This window comes from Vicugna pacos, chromosome 7 (assembly GCF_048564905.1).
Source record: "Vicugna pacos chromosome 7, VicPac4, whole genome shotgun sequence".
In the NCBI taxonomy this organism is placed as follows: domain Eukaryota; kingdom Metazoa; phylum Chordata; class Mammalia; order Artiodactyla; family Camelidae; genus Vicugna; species Vicugna pacos.
In genome coordinates this window covers 8,552,296-8,575,426 of record NC_132993.1, presented here as the reverse complement: position 1 = coordinate 8,575,426, position 23,131 = coordinate 8,552,296, and the positions used below count along the sequence as shown (strand labels likewise).

General features: G+C 36.1%; 1 long non-coding RNA gene across 1 annotated transcript in view; it reads right to left on the bottom strand.

Annotated features, from left to right (window-relative positions):
* The window catches only part of LOC140697286 (uncharacterized), a 137,863-nt gene that overhangs the window by 29,954 nt on the left and 84,778 nt on the right, over nucleotides 1-23,131 (bottom strand). Inside the window, exon 2 of the long non-coding RNA XR_012074165.1 lies at nucleotides 14,156-14,404. This is a non-coding gene — a long non-coding RNA (uncharacterized lncRNA). The remainder of the gene's footprint in view (nucleotides 1-14,155; nucleotides 14,405-23,131) is intronic.

Sequence of the window (23,131 nt, the reverse complement as noted above, 5' to 3'; positions counted from 1 at the left end):
CAAGGATTAGCTTGGAACTGAGCACTGTAGCATGAAATGAAATGCAATGGATGATTCATACGCCCATGTAATGATGAATGGCAGTGCACTGCATTGTAGGGAAAGCTCTAATAAGACATATGGATCAGTGCTAGGTCAGGTCTTGTGCAACAGCATTTATAATTAGCTGGGACTTCACGTGATGATTAGATTAATGACTCTTACAGGTGGTGTTAATTTGAAAAGTAAAACAGGCATCTAGATATCAATATGCCAATACAGTATAGAAACTAGGAAAGAAAGAAAGAAAGAAAGAAAGAAAGAAAGAAAGAAAGAAAGAAAGAACTAGGAAAGAAAGAAAGAAAGAAAGAAAGAAAGAAAGAAAGAAAGAAAGAAAGAAAGAAAGAAAGAAAGAAAGAAAGAAAGAAAGAAAGAAAGAAAGGAAGGAAGGAAGGAAGGAAGGAAGGAAGGAAGGAAGGAAGGAAAGGAAAGGAAAGGAAGGACGAAAGAAAGAAAGGGGAAACAAAGAGGACAGGGATACATAGACATTGTCTTAAAATATGGTGAAAAAAATGTTCTATTTTGACGCTGATAGCATTTGCTTTTCTAAGTAAATTCAACATATTTAGTATACATAGTTTAACACATGATGATTCGGTTTCTTTATGAATTTCAGTCATGTTAATGGTTAAGATAGTTTAATGACATGTTTGAGACTCTATTTGAATACAATTCTTGCCCCTGATTCTGGAAACGCTACACTTTAAAGTTAATTGACTACTCTTATGGTTTATAATTCCTTACTTTCCAGGATCTTTGCTGTCACTTATTGTTCTTTTCTCTCTTAACTGTCTCGCAAATCCATTATAATTTGTTACAGCTATGCATATTTTTATGTGCAAGCTTATGAGGACGGTATACAAATAGTCTTAGAATGAGGATCTAATGATTGTTAGTCTTATGAGCAAGACAATGCAACATGGTGAGATGTGTTTATTAAACTTCTCTGGTTTTCCTTAGTTGAGGTTTCCAGACGTGATTTCCAGAGGGGTGAAGTGGTCTCAGGATCCCTAAGGCTTCAAAGCTATTCTTCTCCTATGGGATTACTTCATAGATCAATTTGATAGAATCTATTTGCAAGACTGAAATATTATGGAAATCTACTTTGAAGATAAATAGAAAGAAAGAATAAAAAAACTTCAGTAAAAGTATACAGTTTCTTCCTAATTTTTTCAATGTATCATTTAAATTCCTCCTCTGTAAACCTTCATGCTCTCAAGCAACTCTTCTCATTAATAAATCTTTCTTCTTTTCTGTATGCGTGTTGACTATGGCCGTAATAAGCATGATAAGCTGCAGAGTTAACAAGAAAACTGTACTTAACAGAGATCTTAAACTGCAACTACTCAGCTCTCAGCGAGGTGTATCAGCCACTGCAGCATCCTGAAGCATCACGGAAAGTTTTCTTTAAATCTTTCTTCAAGAGGTACCTGTTCCTGCTTTGTACGGCTGAATAATACTAACATGTTAATTCTGCTTTCCCTAAAGTATCTTCCCCCACAACGTAAACACGAGATAACCTGTTTCAATATGTGAATAAAGGCATATTGTCTAGCTCAATTTACATTAACGAACTGATACATTTCTAGTATTATAAGTACACATAAATTGTTCCCATAAAGTTAGCACACAGGTGAAAATATAATAACTTATTAAATAAAATTAACTAATAATTTGAGACCCAATTACTTGCTCTTATTGAAGAAGATTAAACTTGTCCCTGTACCATGGTTCAAAATAATCAGTTTGATGTTACCTGTGTTAAATCATCCTTTCTGTGACTGGTTGCACATTTCGGAATTCTTGTGTTTACAGATTATCCCACTCGAATAGAAACGGCAGACTGCTTGAGTTTATTCCTGTAATTATCCCTCCACTCTTCTGCATGACCTCTTCAGTAGCTGTGCGAGTATCCAAACCGCTGTAATAACCTCATCTCAGATCGTTACGTATCAGATTTCCACTCAGCTCCATCTACCACTCCATTTGCTACAAGTACGTTTCATTTTACTTGTAATATTATTTATTTGCTCTCTCTCACTCCCTTCCTTTCCTAAGCAATGCCACCAGAGCCTTTTCAGTTTCATTAATGTTTTCAAATAACCCGTTTTGGATGGGTTCATTTTCCCAATTGCCTCTTTGTTTACTAATACTGTTATTTTCTGCTTTTATCTTTATTATTTCCTACCACTTTTGACTTTTTCTGATGCTTTATTTCTATCTAAATAACACAGATTTTGTTTAGCCTTTCTTCTTTTCTATTCTAAGAACTGGATGCTATAATTTTCCTGCTATAGCTTTATCTCACAAGCTTTGATATGTAACATTTTTATCTGCCACTTCTAAGTGGTTCTAATTGCCACAGAATTTCTTCTTTCTGCTTTTAATACAAGTTAATTACTATTGTGATTTATATTGTCCAAATCTATAATGCTTTTAGGGGGATTATTATTGTTGTTAATTTCTATTTAATAGTATTTTGGTCAGTGTGAATATTAATGATCATCAGTGATAGAAATCTTCAGAAGTCTTTTTTGACTCTTGTTTTATGGTCAAGTGTAGCCTCTATTTATTTGTTTTTTCATTTGTTTTAATTTTTTTTATTATTTTATTTTGTTATATTTTATTATTTTTATTTATTTTTTATTATTCATTTGTTTATTATTAGTAATAGTAGTATTGTTTATTACTATTATTGTTTATTATTTTAATAGTGCTCGGAACATTTTTTCACCATTCGTGGTAGAAAGTGCAATAAAAATGTGTATCCACAAGATGAAGGTTATTAATTATTTTGTTTTAATATTGTATGTTCTTATTATTCCTTTTTTTGTTCTACTGCTGAAAGCTGCTGTTGAACTATTACTAGGTTGAGATATTTTTTAATTTGGCTTTATATTTTTGTCAATTTTTGTTTCATAATACTCTGAGGTTATATGATTATGTATATGCTATCTTTAGTTGCTGCAACTTCTGTTAGTTTTTCTATTATGTAATAACCCCCTTAGTGTCTAGAAATGCATTTTGCCTCCAAATTTCTTCATTTTTTGTGTTTTGTTTTTAATCCACACCATCTCTCCTCTGCTTATAGCTGCCAAATGTATCATTCCTCCATCTTTTTATTTCAAATTTTCCTTGTCCTTATTGCTTCAATTTTGTCTCTTGTTAAAAGCCAGCCAAGAGTTGGCTGTTCTGTTTGCTTGTTTCTAATTCCATCCATCTCATCCTTTTAACTGGAGAGTTGAGTACATTTGCACTTATTATGACTAATCATGTATTGGGGGTTATTTCTACCATCTGCTTTCTTTGGCTTGAGGGTTTTGTTAACCAAAATTTCCGAAACGGAGAACCAACTGAAATAAAAAGGCATTTATTTCAAGTTTGTTTGGACTGTAGCCCAAGAGACCCAGATTCAAGAAACATTTGAATTGTGTTCTGCTGAACTACAAATTGGGGGAGACTTATAAAAGCAAAAAACCACGAGGTTTCATCATAAATTAAATTATCAAGAATTAGGACTGGAGCTGGCAAAAAGTAAAGGTGCCTGTTAAGCAAGGACTGGGTGGGGTCTGAAATGATTACATGGTTGTAAAGGGGCAGGGGACTTTGAAACTACAAGGTTGCAGCTAGCAGCTGCTAACAGATATTGTTTGGGAAAAGGGCTGGTGGTGTCCTTGAGTTTGATAGAGTTCAGAGAAGATTCAAGTTCTCAGTGATTCAGGAACATGTCTGAAACCACATCTTCAGTGGCCACTGGCTCCCTTTTGGTGCTCTGAACCATAGTTATTCCATTTTGACTTTTACATGATCTCATATGGGTCATCAGTTTTCATTTTTCTCTATTTTTAGGTTTTTTTCTTTTCTATTTGGAAGTTATATGTCAATTCTCTTTGTGGTTAGCCTTCAAAATTTCATATGCAAACTTAGTAGTATCCAAAATTAGTAACATTTCCCCTCTGCTTAATTGTTTACAAGGTCCTAAGAAGACTCAAAGTCATATTCCTCACCAATTATATGTTACAACATCTCAGAGTTTCAGTTCTATATCATTTCTTTTAACCCTGAAAGTTAGAAAATAAAATGTATGCTTCATATAGTTATTTGTATTTACTGACATTCACTAATTTCTTTACTCAGGTATTTATAATTTGATCATCTTATCCTTTTATTACTTAATTTGTTATTCATTTCCAGAATCTCTTTATTGACCCTTTTCAAATCGTCCTGGCCATTTTTTGGCCATCTCTTGTTCTTAACTCATACTCTTAAGAGTCTCTTAAGAAAAATCAATAAACTTAATTTATATTCTGCTTTTGATAATGTTAGTATCTCCAGTCTTTGCGATTCTGAGAATCTAGTTGTTTTCTGCTAATTCTCCTGATGCCTTGTTTCTTCATGTGTTTGTATTTTGGGATATTTGATCCTGAGCTTGTGTTCTGTGGAACTTATGGAAAATTTTTAGGGTCTGGATTGAACATGTGCTCCAGAGACTAACTTTCCTCAGTATCCAGGGCTGCTACCAGCCCAGCACTGCTTTAGAACATACAGTTGACCCTTGAACAACGTGGGGGTCGGGCATGCTGACCCTCCCAGCAGATGAAAATCCACATGTAACTTTGCAGCTGGCCCCACCTCTTCACCCAACCATGGACCCTGTAGTACTGTCGTATGTATTTAGTAAAAGAAATCCACGTATAAGTGAGTCCAAGCAGTTGAAAGCTGTGTTGTTGAAGGGCAGCTAGATGTCCAGCTTGAGGTCATACAGTCCAGAAGGTACTATGCATTTTAGGTAGCAAACTAATAAGTAGGCAAGCAGGATATGAGAGTGTCAATCAAGTTTTTTGTTGTCTCCCTCTGCAGGGTGAATTTCTCTCTTTCCCCGAAGACCTGGCCATTTGGTATCTTGGCTTTCATGTTAAAGTTGGTGTGATTTAGGAGTTGTCTCCTTTCTCTATGCTCCAAAGCCTCAAAAGGAAAGCCAGTATCACCAGGGATAGGGGAAGACCTCAGGAATAACAATGGCTTCATGAAACCTACCTTTCTGGATTTCTCCTTATTTTTACTGCCATCTCAGCGGTGAAATTTAAATAACATCATGATTTATCCAGCATATTCAGCTGTTTGGCTGTAGTAGGTTTTAGAGCTGTTTATTCCTCAAGGAAATGAAGCTGTCGGTGCTTCACTTCCTGAAAATTCAATTCCCAGGCACCAATGGACCATTCATTGTGCCCCTATCTCCTTGCTAATTCTTCTTTAGGAATTGCAGTCTTCTTAGATAAAGTAGGAAATGATTGCTGCCTTCCTCATGATTTTAAGCTTGCAATGAGTGTCACTGTGTGCCATTGTGCAATCTGTTGGTGCAGAAAAAAGCTATATGCGAGGATAAGTGACAGGGGGTTCAATACCTACCCTCTGTGCTCCACTTGGAAAATATTCCCTTCCACCCTCTACCCCAGTACAGCATCTGCCAGACAGAGATGGCATCTTATCCATACTTACCTAACGTCCTCGACCGGCAATCAGCGGCTCTGTTAGATGTACTTCTAATTTTTTTATTTTTCTGAATTTAATAAGCATGTCTGTTTTTATAGTCCTCTCATTAGTAAAATCTCGGCATCCATGGAGTAGAATTGTGCATTTTGTGACTGGTATGCACCTTGCATATCCGAGTCATGATGAGCAAGGAAATAATAGCGATTCCATTTTCAGTCCGCTTCCATTCTCTTTGTCATGTGTGCATACTTTTCCCCACTCCAGCAAGTCTTGATTTTTAATGTTGATATGTATTTTTTTCCTAATTCCTTTACCAGAATTTTAGTAGCCTATTGGAATACTATGTATAATAGTTTTTAACCAGACTTCATTTTAAATAAAAACCCCAGATGGAGTCATTATCAACATTTCCATTCAGTATAACACTATCTTCTACTTTATACCATGGATTGCCATATTTGCTTACTTGAAATAAAAATTCTTAAAACTCTGAATTGATTTCTATGTATTTTTAAAGACTTTAAAGACTTTCTTAAAGAGCAGTTTTAAGTTTACAACAAAATTGAGAGGAAGAGATTTCCCATAAAACCCCTGCCCCTACATGTGCATAGCCTCCACCATTATCAACATCATGGTACATGATGTACCACAATGGTACACTTTTAAAATAAGGATAAACCTACATTTGTCACATCATAATCACCTGAAGCCCATAGTTTACTTTAGGGTTCACTCTTGCTGGTGTACTTTCTATGCGTTTGGACAAATGTATAATGACATGTACCCATTGTGGCATTATACAGAATAGTTTCACTGCCCTAAAAGTCCTCTGTGTCTTGCCTACCCTTCTGTCTCCCCCAACCCTGCCAGTCAGTGATCTTTCTATTTTCTCCATAGCCTTACCTTTTTCAGAATGTCACCTGGTCATATTGTTGGAAGCAGACGGCGTGTAGCCTTTTCCAGTTGGCTTCTTTCACTTAGAAATACGCATTTAAGTTTCCTCTATGTTTGTTCATAGCTCAATAGCTCGTTTCTTTTTGGCATTGAGTGATATTCTGTTGTCTGGACATACACAGTTTATTTATCCATTCACCAGTGAAAGGACATCTTGGTTACTTCCAAGTTTAGACAATTATGAACAAAACTGCTATAAACATCCATGACAAGTGTTTTCTGTGGACATAAGTTTTTAGCTCCTTTGGGTAAATACCAAGGGATGCAACTGCTGGATCATGTGGTAAGCATATGCTTTGTTTTGTAAAGGACGATCAAGCTGTCTTCCAAAGTGGTTGTACCATTTGCATTCCCGTCAGCAATGTATGAGAGTTTCCCTTTGTTCAACGTCCTTGTCACATTTGGTGTTGTCAGTGTTCTAGAGTTTGGCCATTCTAATTGTACAGTGGTATCTCATTGTAGCTTTAATTTCTTTTTCCCTGATGACAGATGACATGGAGCATCTTTCATATCTTCTTTGGTAAGATGTTTGTTATGGCCTTTGGCCCATTTATTCCTCAGGGTATTTTTGTTTTCACATTGTTGAGTTTAAGAGTTTTTTTTTTTTTTTGGTCTATTTTGGATAGCAGTCCTTATCAGATGTGCCTTTTGTAAATATTTTCTTCTGGTTTGTGGCTTGTCTTCTAATTCTTTTGATATTGTCTTTCACAGAGAGGAAGGTTTAAATTTTAATGAAGTATATCAATTATTTTTTCACATATTGTGCCTTTGGTGTTGTGTCTAATAAGGCATCGCCATACTCAGTGGGCTTTTTTCTATTTAATCCTCTAGGAATCTTATAGTTTTGCATTTCACATTTAAGTCTGTGATCCATTTTGAGTTAATTTTTGTGAGGGTTTAAACTCTGTACCCAGATTTTATTTTTTTGCATACAGATGTGCAGTTGTTCCAAGCCATTTGTCGAAAACTATCTTTACTTCATTGTATTGCATTTGCTCCTTTGGTCTGTATTATGTGGGTTTGTCTCTGGATTCTCCATTCTGTTTCATTGATCTGTCTACTCTTGTCAGTACCACAGAGTCTTGATTCCTATAGCTTCATACAGACATATCTCATTTTATTATGCTTTGTTTTACTGCATTTCACAGAAACTGCATTTTTTACAAATTAAAGGATTATGGTCACCTGCACTGAGCAAGTTTTCTATCGGGGTCACCTTTTCAACAGCACTTGCTCACTTTGTGTGTCTGTGTTGCATTTTGGTAACGCTCACGATATTTCAACACTTTTCATTATTTTTTATTTGCATGGTGATCTGTCATCAATTATCTTCGATGTCACTACTATGACTCACTGGAGGTTGAGATAATGGTTAGCATTTTTTAGTAATACTTTTTTTTTAGCAATAAAGCATTTTTAAACTAATGTATGTATATTGATTTTTTATACATAATGGTGTTGCACATTTAGTAGACTATAGTGTAAACATAACTTATATGCACTGGGAAACCAAAAAAAATGGCTGACTCATTTTATTGCAATATTTGTTTTATTGCAGTGGTCTGGAGCCAAACCTGGGCTATTTCAAGGTGTGCCTGTGGTTGAGCCCTGATGTTGGGTAGCGTCAGTCCTACAATTCTTTCCTTCGATTTTTTGTTGGCTCTTCTGGATCTTTTGTCTCTCCTTATAAACTTCAGAATAACTTTGGTGATATTTATAAAATAACTTGCTGGGATTTTGCCTGGGATTGTATTGAATCTACAGATCAAGGAAGAGCTGATATCTTAAAAATGCTGATTCTCTCTATCCATGAATGTGGACTGTCTCTCCGTTATTTTGTTCTTCTTTGATTTTGTTCATCAGAGTTTTGTGGTTTTCCTCATATAGATTTTGTACATACAGTTGTTGTTCCTTGGTATCTGTAAAGGATTTGTTCCAGGGCCCCGGTGATACCAAAATCCACAGATGCTCAAGTCTCTTCTATAAAATGGTGTAGTGCAGACAGTTCTCTGTATCCACGGGTTCTCTGTCTAGTGACTCAGTCAAACTTTGCTCATTCAGTCCACAGCAGGTTGAACCCATGGATGTGGAGGGCTGACTCCGTTTTGTTAGATTTATAAGAATTTCTTTTTGGAGGGTGCTAATGTAAATGGCATTGTGTTTTTCATTTCAAATTCTCCTTGCTCACTACTGGTGTATAAAGAAAGCAACTGACTTTTGAACATTAAGCTTTAATCCTTCAACCTTTCTATAATTCTGTGTTAGTACTAGGAGTTTCTTGGTCAGTTCTTTCAGGTTTTCTACATAGGAGATCATGTTCTCTATGCACAGAGAGTTGTATGTCTTCCTCCAAATCTGTATACCTGTTATATCCTTTTCTTGCTTTATTGCAAAGTAAGAATTTCTAGTACGATGTTGAAAAAGAGTGATCAAAGGGGACTGTGTTGCCTTCTACATGATCTTAGTGGGAAAGCTTCACATTTCTCACCCTTAAATATGAGAGTTTTTGTGGTCGTTAATCAACTTGAGAGAGTTCCCCACCTCTTTCTAGTTTACTGAGAGTTTATCATGAATAGGTGTTGAATTTTGTCAAATGATTTTTCTGCATGAATTGATACGCCTTTTCTGTTACAGTCTATTAATATGATGAATTACAGTATTTGATTTTTTCAGTGTTGAAACAGCCTTGCATACCTGGGTGCAATAAATTCCATTTGGTTGAAGTGTGTAACTCTTTTTATACTTTTCTGGATTCAATTTGCTAATGTTTCACTGAAGAGTATTTTAATTAAAATTTTTAAATTCTTGTTTTGACATAATTATAGATGGACATTGAATTGTAAGAAATATACAGTTGAAAGTCATAGGAAGTGTGGCTTTTATATCCATACTCATTTCCTTCCTGCTATCACTTCCTGCACTCCATTCATTCTTTCTTCATTTAAAAAATTCTGTCATTTTGTAAATGTTATACAAAATGAGATTATACAGTAGGTAACCTTTTCGAATTGGCCTTTTCATTCAGCATAATGCTCTGGCAAATCATTGAGACTGTTCTGTTTATCAATAGTGTGTTTCTTTTTTATTGCCGGGTATCATTTCATAGAGTGGGTATACCACAGTTTGATCAGCCATCAATAGACTTTAACAATTGGAGATGTTAAGAGATCTCCAAACTGTGTTTTAGCATGGGTATACCATTTTACATCTTACCAGTAATATATCAGTACTTCAGTTTTCTACATTCTTACTGGCATTTGATGTCCTCATTATTTTCCATTTTACACATTCTAATAAGTACGTGATGACACCTCATTGTGATGTTAGCTTGTATTTGGCCAAAATGTTAAACATTTTTTTATGTGCTTATTTGTCATGTGTATATCCTCTTATCTTCTTTAGTAAAATACCATTTAATATCTTTTGCTTATTTTCCTAAGTGAATTTTCTTTCCTCTTGAGTTTTGAGAATTTTTGTATATTCTGTCCTTTGTCAGATGGATGGTTTGCAAATATTTTCTTCCAGTGTGTAGCTTTCTTTTTTAATTTTCTTAACAGCAGAGCATTGCACAGATGAAAAGTTTTTCATTTGATGAAATTCAGTTTATTAACCTTTCAATTTATGGATCCTGCTTTTTGTGTCAAGGCTTTATTTCACCCTAGATCCTGATAAGTTTCTTCTGAGATTATTTTTTCTAGAAGTGTTATAATTTTACATTTTATGTTTAACTCATGACCCATTTTGAGTTAGCTTTTGCATTAGGCGTGAGACTTACATTGAGCTTCTGAAGTTTGGGGGTTTTGCGTTTGTTTTTTATTTTTGTTGCTGTTTGTTTGTTTTGCCTCCAGACCATTTGTTGAAAACACTATCTTTCTTCCATTTAGTTGTTTTTTCACCTTCGTCAAAAATCTACTGCATTTGTGTGGGTCTATCTTTGCTTTCCCTATTCTGTTTCACTGACCTATATGTCCATCCTTCCTTCAACATTACATAGTCTTAAATATTGTAGCTATAAAAAGTCTTGATGTTAGGTAGACTCATTTCTCCAAATTTATTCTTCTTTTTCAAAGTTGTTTTAACTATTACAGTTCTTTTGCAATTTCTAATAAATTTCAGAATGTTCTTGTCAATATCTATAAAAACTCCTGTTGGAATTTTGGTAGGAATTGTGTCAAACTTGCATATAAATTTGGGGAGAATTGATATCTCCACTACGTTGAGTCCTTCAGTCCAGGAACACAATATGTCTCTCCTTTTTCAAGTAGGCATTTCGTAGTTTTTTACATACGAGACCTGCACATGTTTCGTTAGGCTGATACCTAAGTGTTTTATTGATAGCTAAGTAATTTATTTGTTATTCTATTTTTGATTATTTTTGTGTCCATGTGCTCAATTATGATATATAAAAGTACAACTGATTTTAAAGGCTTATCATGCATCTTGCAACACTGATGAATTCACTTATTCTAGGATTTCTTTCTTTGGCAACTTTGTTGAGATTTTCTGTATAAATAATCATACTCTCTCAAATACGGAGAGTTTTACTTCTTCCTTTCCAATTTTACTTCTTCCTTTCCAAACTATATGCCTTTTATTTACTAATCCTGCCCTATTCTTGCCTTACTGTACTCAGTAAAACTTCTAGAACTATAATGAATAAGAGTGGTGAGAATGGACATCTTTGCTTTGTCCCCAACCTTAGGGCTGGAAGGAGGAGCCTTTTGTTGGAGCCGTTTTTCTTTTGTCTGTTTGTTTTTCCTGCCCCTGTTGGTGTCTCTGAATCGCTACCTGCCTCAAGTGTGGAATATATGAGGCAAAATGAAAACCCAGGGAACTAAGTACCATGTCATTCCTTGGCAACTGAAATTCCTCACCTGACTGCCTCCTTGTCTCTACCTTTCAGAGTGTCATGAGGCTTGTTTTACACATAATGTTCAGGGATATTTAGCTGTACCCAGATGCAGGATTAGGGGGAAATATGTCTATTCCAACTCCCCTCACTTTTTAATTTTAATTCATAATACTTCCTTAAACATCACCATGCTGTGATTTTTGCCTGTCTTGCTTAACCTAAGAAGTAATGGGCAACTTTTCTACAAGTAGAATATTCTGCTGTTTTGTATTGACAGTAAGAGTTATTCCCAATTAGCATTACGGTGGAAGCATTCCTATCCCCTACCACTGGGCAAACAGACACGGTGATATTCCCTACCAACAACATTAAGCAAACAATCCAGTCCCTAAGCGGCAGATGATCAAGGGGTTGCAGGCTGCTTAAGCATTTCACAGCCAACGTGTCAACATTATCATAGCTTTACAAAATAATGACAACTTGCACACGTGTGTCAGGAGCACAGATACACTGTTAATTCAATTTGGAACAATATATTATTTCCAGAGAATAGAGGAACTTTTGAAAATATCTCCTGTATTTGGAAAATTGGAGTGGCAAATAAACTATTAATTTATCTCGGTCTCCTTGTCACTGACAGGAAATCTGGAAAGAGAATTCCTGCTTTGTGACTCCCTAACAGCTGGTTTTATTGCAAAGCAAGTGTTACTTAATTCCTGGGATTAAGAGGGCTAGTATTAGAGCATTATTTTTCCCCAACATTTTAATAACCACAGCTGTGCTTACTCAGGGGCAGAGAAAGGATAGAAGAAGAAAAATTCCTAGCACGAATGTGATCATCCAAAATATCATTCCTGAGGGTCACCACAATCCTAAAAGCCATCTATTGGTATTCTGCAGATAAGCTGCATAATTAGCTAGATGTCTAGCTCCCATGGCTGAGAACTCATATTCAGAGAAAATTAAATAGCTGACTGATTTGGATACTGAAAATATTCTTAGTACATATTTATTTGAATGTTTTTTAAGTACAGCAGAAGCCTGCAAGATACAATTAGAGGTATACCAAATAATTTAGCGTGTTTTTTACTGAAGTACAGTTTAATGTATTTTTTAAAAGCCACATTCATAATTGTTATGAATTTAGGTCATTAATTTGCCATGTTTAATTAGACCTAATAGAGAAAAATAAAAGGTGACTTTAAAACCAGAAAACAAATTTCTGATATTTTTTCAAAGTGATTCTGTTCAAATAGTTTATATTGAAACAGTATTTTAGAGTGCTGTATGTCCTCAGGATGGTTTTATCCTTCCAGACTCTAACACATTTTGGAATAAAAAGGCTTTCACGCCAATCAATGAGGACATCTTCACAGATTTTGTAATGTGTTGTAAATAGATAGTACAGTAATTATATTTTTGGTTTTATTTTGTTTTTTAATTTGAGCGACACTCACTAAGCCACTCACATTCTTCTCAGTGATACTGTTGTAAGCTTAATATGTTCTACAAGACACAAAAAATTCTAAATTTTGTAATAGATACTGTCTCCCTCTAAAATTGCTCCCAGATTTTATTTTTTTAATTTTATTTTATCGAGTTATAGTCAGTTTACAATGTTGTCAATTTCCAGTGTAGAGCACAATTTTTCAGTTATACATGAACATATGTATATTCATTGTTGCATTCTTTTTCACCGTGAGCTTTTAATACAATCTTATTTTATACCTACATGTGGATAATGGTTGCTCCCTAGTTACAACTAAAATACCTTGTCTTCTCTTGAAGTAATAATAAAAATGGGAATAATTAAGGAGCAGATGTTCACAAAATGAGAAAAATGTAATAGCATTATCTGATTATAAGTGAATTTTAAAAAACCCAGAAAGGACTGATATCATTAGCTTGAGACAAAATACATCATGACGTTACCTACAACCTGGTAGTTGATTGACTTATTGACTAATGTTAGTTTTCAGCAAATTTTTATGCTTAAGTTTCTTTGAAGCAAAAACTGCTCCAAATTTATTAGTGAGGCATAAATAAGTGAGATATAAATTAAGAGCAAGTAGACTTACAAAATTCTCTGTCCCTCAAGTCTTCCCTCATATGAAAGTCTACATAAATGAAACTGCCATCTTTTGTGAAAAACGTAATTCTCTCTCTTTTTTTTTTTTTGGTATGAGAGAGCTGAGATATCATCATCAAATCACAAGAGTCCACAAGACTGGGCTCACTGCAATTTCTTAACTCAATTTCATAATTTATGAACATGACTAATGTTGATACTTACAATATCTCTATGGCAGAAACAGGATTTTTTTTTTCTTAAGTAACCGCTATAGGCCCACTGTGTGTTTCCACCCCAAATTCCTATGTTGAAGCCCTCATCCCCAGTGTGATGGTGTTGCGGCCTTTGGGAGGAAATGAGGACGAGATGAGAACACGGGAGTGGAGCCCCCATGATGGATTAGTGTCCTTATAAGAAAATGAAGTGACCAGAGTCCTCTCTCTCTCTCCTATGTGAGGATACAGCAGGAAGGAGGCTGTCCAAAGAAAAAGGCTCTCCAAAGCTGCTGGCACCTTGATCTTGGACTTCCTGGCCTCCAAAACTGTAAGAAGTGGATGTTTGTTGTTTGAGCCACTGAGTATATGATTTTTTTGTTAATAGCAGTCCAAATTGACTAAGACAGTAACTCTACCAGTCAGGATTTTCCAGAGAAACACAATCAAAAGGATATATATATATAAACACACACACACACACACACACACATATACAGTTTATATACAATTAATTATAAGGAATCAGCTTACTTGATAATGGAGGCTGAGATGTCCCATATCTTCCACTTGCAAGCTGGAGACCCAGGAAAGCCAGTGGTGTAGTTCCAGCCCAAATGCAAAGACCTGAGGACAGGGAGAATCATGGTGCTAGGTTCCAGTCCAGTCTCAGGGCAGGAGAAGGCCAGTGTCCAGGGTAGCAGCCAGGCAGAGCAAGCAGATGCTCCCTTCCTCGTTTCTGTGTGTTCTGTTCAGGCCCTCAACGGATGGGGCAATGTTCACCTGCAACGGGGAGGCGAATCTGCTTTACTCAATCTATCAAGTCAAACGCTAATCTCATCTGGACACATCTTCACAAACACACCTAGAAATGTTTAATCAAATATCTGTGCATCATATGGTCTTGGTCTTGTCACGGTGACACAAAATTACCCATCAGATTAATCTCGATGATGGTAACTGCTAGAAACTCCTCCCCTTTTTCCCCTCACTATTTTACATTTTTATAAGGCCTTATATTCGTTCTTCATTCATTCATCCAGTTGTTTCCCTATATTAGGCACCAAGCTAAGCCCTGAAAAAGAACACAAAGTTTCACAACGGATGTTTGCAACTGATGCATAGTTTTAGTCTGGGAGGTGAAAAAAAAAATCAGGTAACTACTACACAACATTATAACTGCTCTATTTACCTGGTGGACCAAATTATAAGAAAAACAAGCAGACAAAAATTAAGTTTTCCTGAAAACAAGAGAGGGTGTCTTTAAAGAGGAGGTGATACATTTTAACTGGGGCTTCAAGAATGAACACAATTTCAGAAGAACTAGAAAGGACATGGCAAACAAGCGGAAGAGCCTGTGACAAGGCACAGAGGCCTGAGGGGTCCTGCTGCGTGTGTTGATGGTGAGATGCTGAAATAGAGGAGAACCAGACTGAGCTGGAATTCTCTGAGCAACTGTTATCGTTAGTGAGCGAGCAGCAACAATTACATCAACCACTTCCTTGGGAAATTCTCCCTGTACACACCTCCTCTCCCCACCACTTTCAGAGATTTAGGGGGCTAAGTAAGTGGGGTTCCTTCTGTGAAATGCTTTCATTAGTCTCATCCTCCAGTGGAGCCGTAATTCTTTCACGTTGACCATATTACTTGGGATTGGTATTGTAGATAAATATGATTCCTCAGAAGGGCAGTAAAATGGACCATTAAAAACTTAGCACAAATTAGCTTTTTCAATGTAATTGACTGCACACAGAGGGACCATAAGGGATTTGGGACATGACGCAGGCCCATTTCAATGCAAATGAAAAGGAACAAAAGTGTGCAGATATGGGAGGCTATTCAGTTAGGGCAGATCTCAGCAGAAAACCAAAATAGAATTTTTGGATCATCTGAGAGGCAGCATGAGACTTAGTTATCAGAACACAGGAAGTCACCAAGGCAGTGATTGACGGGTCCTGAAACCAAATACGATCCAGCTCTGCCAGCCCAGTCCCAGGCTCTTCCAGGTTTAAGGACTAGAGAGAAAAACAAACTGTCTTCATTTCAGTTTATCGGCAGCATAGCAGACAAGAAGTGCAAAAGATTTGCATGACATCAGGTTTAACAGGAGCGGATGTGGCTCTCTGCTGTTTTCCTTTACTCTTCATAAAAGCATATTCAATTTTCTCCAGCCTAAGCAGCCCTCACGGAACTCTTATCCACAGGTGAGGGAGCCCGGAAGTTCAGACTCTTACCCTTTGCTTCTTATATCATATTTGACCGGATGGTTGGAGGAATGTGTCGGTACTCGAGGGTCTAGACCATTCCCATGTAAGGAAATATTTACAGGGCCATAGTTGTATAAGCACACATTTTATATTTTACTGACTCACTGCATCCATTAAAGGCACCCATGTGGCTAGCCTGCCCACAGTCCGCCATCATTATCTGCCTCCATTTTTGTTTCTGTCTGAGGCTGTTCAGTCTACAGAGAGAGAGTAAATATTTCAAAGAGATTCTTTCCAAAAGTAAAGATTAAGGGGAAGGGTATAGCTCAAGTGGTAGAGCACATGCTTAGCATGCATGAGGTCCTGGATGTAATCCTCAGTATCTCCTCTAAGAATAAATACATAAATAAATCAAATTACCTCCCTCACCCCCCCCAAAAAAAAACTCAGTAAAGATTATTCTATTTAAATTCACTTCACTTCACTTCACTTAATATTTAAATTTTTATATGGAAAGAAATCATTGTCCAATTTCTCATTCTACTAGAAGTCATATCAATCTTAACTCCTCTTTGAAATTTCGTTTGTTGCTCCCTATAATCCAATTACTGGCTTTCAATTATCCATACATAGGTGACCTCCTGTTATTCATGTTACACTTAGGACAAGATGACATAATTCAGTATTCTTCATTATTTCAAGAGGTCACCTGTTCAAAACCTATGAACTTGAAATTTAGAGTTCTTGAGTTTAAATTCTGACTCCAAGTTTCAAAATCCCAATGTAGAAGGTTAACTCAGTTTCTCTGAGCCTCTCATATAAGGAATGAAAATAAGGAGGTCTATGTTACAGGGAATTTTAAGAGAATTAAACAAGGTGAGACACAAAATATATCATTTTAAATGAATATACCAATAAATACATACTTATTGATTCTGAATCATACATCACCATTTTTCTGACATACTTAATTTTCTATTTCTACTCATTATTTTATTGTCATATTTAATAATTAATTTATAACTTGTAACTTTTTGTATTTTAAGGTACTTTCAGAGGTGTGGTCAAAAGCATTTTGAGTAGCACACCAGGGTTGTATTTACATGGCATTTAGTATCAAAATGTTATAAAAATCCCTAAATCAATTCATATGTGAGAAAGATAACTTTATAAATGTGCAGTATCCCTTAATCATGATTCCTTTTATTTTTGGACATTCAGACCATCATGATAGTGAACTAAAGGAAATCTGGATAAAGTGTTGAAGCAGCTGATTAATAGAAATCAGAAACTGACAAATTATATTATGGAAATTTTTTTTAAAGCTGACAGTCTAATATTGAAAAATCAAAATAATATGGAAGCTTAAAGAGATAAAGAGAGGTTTTTCTGACCCATGGTTAAGTGGTACTGGCCTTTTTTTTTTTTTTTAGGCCCTTTTATTCTTAAGAAGGAAAAAACCCTGCATTTTGAGAACAGAGATGGAATGAGGTGGGAAGTGTAACGTCCCGGGAATCTTGCCTGCAGGTGGGACAACGCTGAAGACTTGTCAGCACCAGGGATGCCTGCAGCACCAGGTGACCTCCCTTCTGTGACTGAACAGCAGGTCAAGTCCACTTGATCCTGCTCTGTTTACTCCTTCACAGGTGCTGACTCCAAGAGACGCCTTTAATAAACTTCCTACATGCAAAGCTCTGTCTTAGTCAATGTACTGCCTGAATGAGTCATGAGATGATGATGGTTTGGACCAAAGTAGTAAAGGTGGAGGTTTGGTTATATTCTCAGTGTATTGTAAGAGTAGATCCCAAGAGATTTGCTCATGATTATATGTTAGTGAAAAATGAAAGAATTTTCCCCAAAGTGTTGTGAAAGGAAAGGGAATGGTGGTATTTCCAACAATGTCCCAGAGGTGAAATAATGTTAAAATTTTTAAATCGCTTCCGTTGTCATCAGAGTAACATTTAACGTGTTACCGAAGCCCATGCGACCTAACCTGGTTGCTGTGGTCATACTGGCCTGTGACTTGCGGTTGTTGTTTCTTTGAGTTAGAACGCTACTCCAGACAGCTGGCTCTTTCTCACCACTCATGAATCAATTTAAATGTCAGTCTCCCTGGATCCCATTTGGCAAGTGGGTTTGTATCTTTGATGCTCTGGTGCAACTATTACTTGTACTTCCTCAAACAGTTACATATCACATTACTCTGTTTTACATGTAAACACTCACAATACATTGCATAATTTTTATTTGTGTATTTATTGTACAACTGTACTCATTAAGATATGCACTCTATCAGTGGCAGGATCTTAAAGTCCAGTAGGCGCTCAGATATTTGCAGAATGAATAAATGCTATGTGCTTATTCATGAAATCTTGCAGTATCTTAGAGATGTAGTTATATTTTGGGTGTAAAAAAGGAACAAAATCTAACCCTTAAATGCTCATGTTTAGAAAGACATGTACCTAGTAAAAGTCACATATATGTATATGGGTCTGAATATGGACGTGGATAACAGGAGCTTTCCAAAAACTTCCACATCTCAGCATGAACAAACCATGAGAGTTAGAAGTTCTGTATCAAATCATCTAAATCTTCATAACACAGATGTTACCTAAAACTTACACAGATTATCTCACTTAAACTACACAGCCATTTGAAGATGTAGGTTCTTTTTATTTACTCTTCTTTACCAGTGTGGAAGTGGACACAGAAATGGACAGAGTTCGATGAACAAATGGCAAAACTGGACTTAAATGCATGTCTGAATTTAAAACTCAAGCTTGTAGCCTTTATATTGAATAAACAACAAGATTTCCAAAGGTGGCCATGACCTTTTTCCATAAAGAATGACAATATACTTGGCCAAAGATCATCTCCAAACAGTTGTCCTGAGTTCCAGCCAAGACAGTAATGTCCCACATTTCTGATTTCATAAAGTAAAGCATCAAAGACAAAACCCATTTGCCAAACTGGGTGATCTGCATCACTAAGCCATTTGATCTACTCTTGAGTCCGATCTGACTGACTCTTCAATGCCTTTTAAGATAGTGCTTGGGGACGCACTGCTGATCAGTTACACGTGATCTGTCTGTAGTAATGTGAATGCCATTAAAGCACTTGCTACTAAGAGGATGAATGGACCCGTGGCACCTTGTGCCAAATTCCATATCCTACAACAGGCAGAGAAAGGAATAACAGCTCGCCCCATGTTATTTCATTTGTAACCTCTATAAGAGATCATACACTCTTGTTTTAAGAGTATGGATTTCAGGGAAGGGTATAGTTCAGTGGTAGAGCGTGTGCTTAGCATGCACAGGGTCCTGGGTTCAATACCCAATAACTCCATTCACAAAAAAAAAGTATGGATTTCAAAACATACTGTGGAATAATCCATGTGATAGGTTAGGAGGAAAAAAATGATACTCTGCACCCACTGGAAGGACAGATGTGCCTCCATTTTGCTCTCTGGAAGGAACTGTCACTGAATCTACTGCCAGAGTTCAGAACAGCAATAGTGGGAAAGCTCACTTGAAAGCTAGTGGCCACATGAGACACCCAGTGTCATCAGGGGCACCAGTACAAACAATACTGTCTGGAAGTCAGCCAGGGGCTCTACGGGGGAGACCTTCTGAGTGTCTCACACACATGAACTCAGCACTCCTCAAAGACCAGGGACATGGCCCCCAGCCTCAGTGCATCTCCTCCAAATCACAGCATCCCCCTAATCAAACACACTGCTTTAGCTACCAAATCCAGGACTCATTCTAGAACAGATATGATGAGCTTAAACTAAAGAACTAAATAGTCTTGAAAAAATTACTTTAAACTCTTTTTGAGGAATCTTGTGCATCAATTTCTCCCTCTCATTTTGTGAAAATTAGGCCAGGCAATATGTCTTCCTCACAAAAATTAACATGAGAGCGTTAGTGAAATGCATGCATAGGTACACGCTGAACATATAAATGACATATACGTGTGTATGGTCAAGTGAAGTAGTAATATTTTGTGCAAAAATGGGTGTTTATATTTGAAATGAAGCACAGAATGGCATTATCAGAAGCACTGATCTATAAAAATGTATACTTTAGGTATCTTGGCTCTGTCCCCTAACCCTAACCCAGTGGATATAAGCAAGGGACAGAACCAAGATATCTAGAGTATAAATTTTTCTCCAACTAAATATTTTTCTCCTTATATACCTATAAGATGAAGACTTCAGACTTTGTGACTTTGGGTTCTTTTCTAGTTGGTTTCTGTAATTATTAGATAGTAAAGCAGATGGAAGAAATTATAGAAGTAGTGAATATATTTCATTGTTTCACTGGGGTTTCTTGTTTATTGCCTAAAGTCCAATAGCCTTTTCTATTGGTCAGAATAAAGTCAAAGACTATGCATAACTAAATTCATCACAAATGAAGCTATTGTCTTTATCTCATAAAATGCATAAGCATTTAACTCTGAAAGACTAAAGTAAAGCAGAGATGAGTCTGAAACCATCAAAAGTTTAAAGTTTCCTTCCCCACAGAGATGTTGGAAAAGTTAATTTCAATTTTCGAGAATCGGGACTTCTAAAAATGGAAGAATTCAGTAGAGCACAATTTTTGAAAAATCCTATGCCGTTCCTTTTTTACCACCTGGAAGTCATTTAGAAGTTGAAGGAAGATGGTGGAAGTCACCTCCTTACACCCGTCTTTTAAATGATTTAAGTGGAAACAGGTGTTTGTATCTTATCATATGTAAATGACCCTTTGCAAACACCTGCCAGCTAAAACTCTGAGTGATCCTTGAGCTTTTCTTTGCTACCAAAACTTATCCAGAAAAGTTAGTTTATATTTAGTATTTTCCAGTTGACCTAACTCTCTATAGATTTTCATCAAGTGTATCTGAGAAAAATGGCTACACATTCGTTAATGCATCAAGTAAACTCTGGAGTCCTTGAATATGTCTGCAGAAATTACCCTCTTGTCTTCAGCAGCCAACAAACAGGAGTCCTGAACATATGGATAAATCATGTTAAAATGCGTACTTGATTGCAAATACTATTAAAGTGACTAATAGGCGACATACTTAAGTCTGTAAACATAAATCAATACCTGAAAACAAATGAAACAAGAAATAGTCACTCAACCACCACCAGGTAGACTGCTGTACCAAAGCCAAAATGTGCTAAGAACAGAAAACATATTAATTTGTACAATGCTAAGGAAATTCCTAGGAAACGTTTATCTTTGACCTGCCATTCCTTCTCATGACTGTCCAAATCACAGAAAGTCACATATAGATAAAGATACAGACATGGATATAGCTACAGATATAAATATACAAAGAAATGTATACAGAGAGAGAATCTAAATATACATATCACTTTTCCATAGTCTACTTTACCATGCTCTATAAATATTTTAATATTTTGAGTCAGCCTAAGTTCTGACAAGGGTTTTCAGCTCATTAAGAGGATACAGATGTCATTCTTTAGCTACGTGATAAGTCAAAATTATTCTGCCATAAAATGCTCCCAGGAGTAAATAGAGAAGTTGTCACATTTGAAATTTTTAATTCCACATACTTAACCTCAGTTCATTGCTAATTTTATTTAATTTTTAATGTATCAATTAAATTGATTTAATCGTATTTCTTAAATGTTAATATCAGATCTTTATATGTCAGTACTGATGTATTTCAGTACACGTCAGTGCCCCTTCTAGTCCCCAGCCACTACACTGACAACGGCTATCCCCATTATTAATCATTTGCCTATTCTTCGACTTGGCTTATGTACTCTTTTCTGTCTGGCTTCTTTCACAATTCATAGTGCTTCTGAGATTCATCTATGTTTTTACATAAGTGAGTAACTCATTTTTCTTAATTGTCAAATTATATTACATTGCATGAGTACGTTACAGTGCTTCCAGCCATTCTCCTATGGATGGAAATGTCAGATCGTTCCAGGTCAGGTTCTTGTGAATAAAGCTGATTTAATTTTATGATTCTTTTTGAAGACATAGGCTTGGTGAATCTAGGGGTGGAATTGTTGGGTCATAGGCTTAGCATATGATTAATTTCATTAGAAACAGAAAAGAGTGTCCAAGAGAAGTTCCATTATTTTAAGTATGCATCAGCAATTTTTGAGATCAATGCCTCCACTATATCCTTCCCACCGATGGAGATATCTCATTGTGGTTTTAATTTTCAATTTCGTGATGATTAATGATGTTGAGCATGTATTTATTTATGTATTTGGAATTCTGATGTCTTTTTTGCACAAAGTAGACATTGAAGGCTTTTGTGCACTTTGAACTGGGCTACTTGACTTTATGACTCATAAGAGCCCTGTCCGTATTTTGCACAGGAGTTCTCTGATGTTTGTCACAGATATTTTTGTGCAGTCTGTGGCTTTCATTTTCACTTTCTTATTGGTGCTTTTTGGTGGGAAAATATTTTTTTCAATTTTGATGTGAGGTCCAATTTATAATTTTAGGGTTTTTTTTTTCCTATATGGTTAGTATTTGGATTAGTTTGCTAGGACTGCCATAATGAAGTATCATGAACTAGGTGGTTTAAATAAGAGAAATGTATTTTCTCACAGTTCTAGAGGCTAGAAATTTGAGATAAATGTGTCAAAAGGGTTGATGCCCTCTGAGGCCTTTCTCCTTGCCTTGTAGATGACCATCTTCTTCCTGTGTTTTCACATTATCCTTCTGAATATGTCTGCTTCCAAATTTTCCATCCTTATAAGGACACCAGTCATTTTGGATCAGTGTCCACTCTGATGACCTCACCTAAATTTAACTAATTACATCTGCAAACACTCTACTTGCAGATAAGGTCAAAGTCCGACGTACTGGGCTTTAGGAATACAGCATAAGAATTTTGGGAAGGGGGACACAACTCAATCTATAACAGTGTCCTTTGTGTTATAACAAATCTTTGTTTACCACGGTTTGAAAACACTATTCTCCCATGCTTTCTTCTGGAGGCTTCAAAGTTGTAGCTCTTATGTTTTAGGTCAAGATTTATCTCCAGTAATTTTCTGTTGGTTCCAGTTAGAAATTAAATTTTTTTTCTCATAAAATACCCAGTGTTATACCACCATTTGTTGAAAATAATTTTCTTTCTTCATTGACTTCTTTTGGTGCTATTGTCTAAAATTAAAATTAATTAGCCATGTTTATGGTATTGTCTAGAATTAAAATTGGCCATAGATTTCTGAGCCTTCTCTGGATTCTCTGCTCTATTCCTTTGAGCTAGTTTTCTATCTTTATGCCAATAGCTGCGCACTCCTAATTATCGTTGCTTTATACGA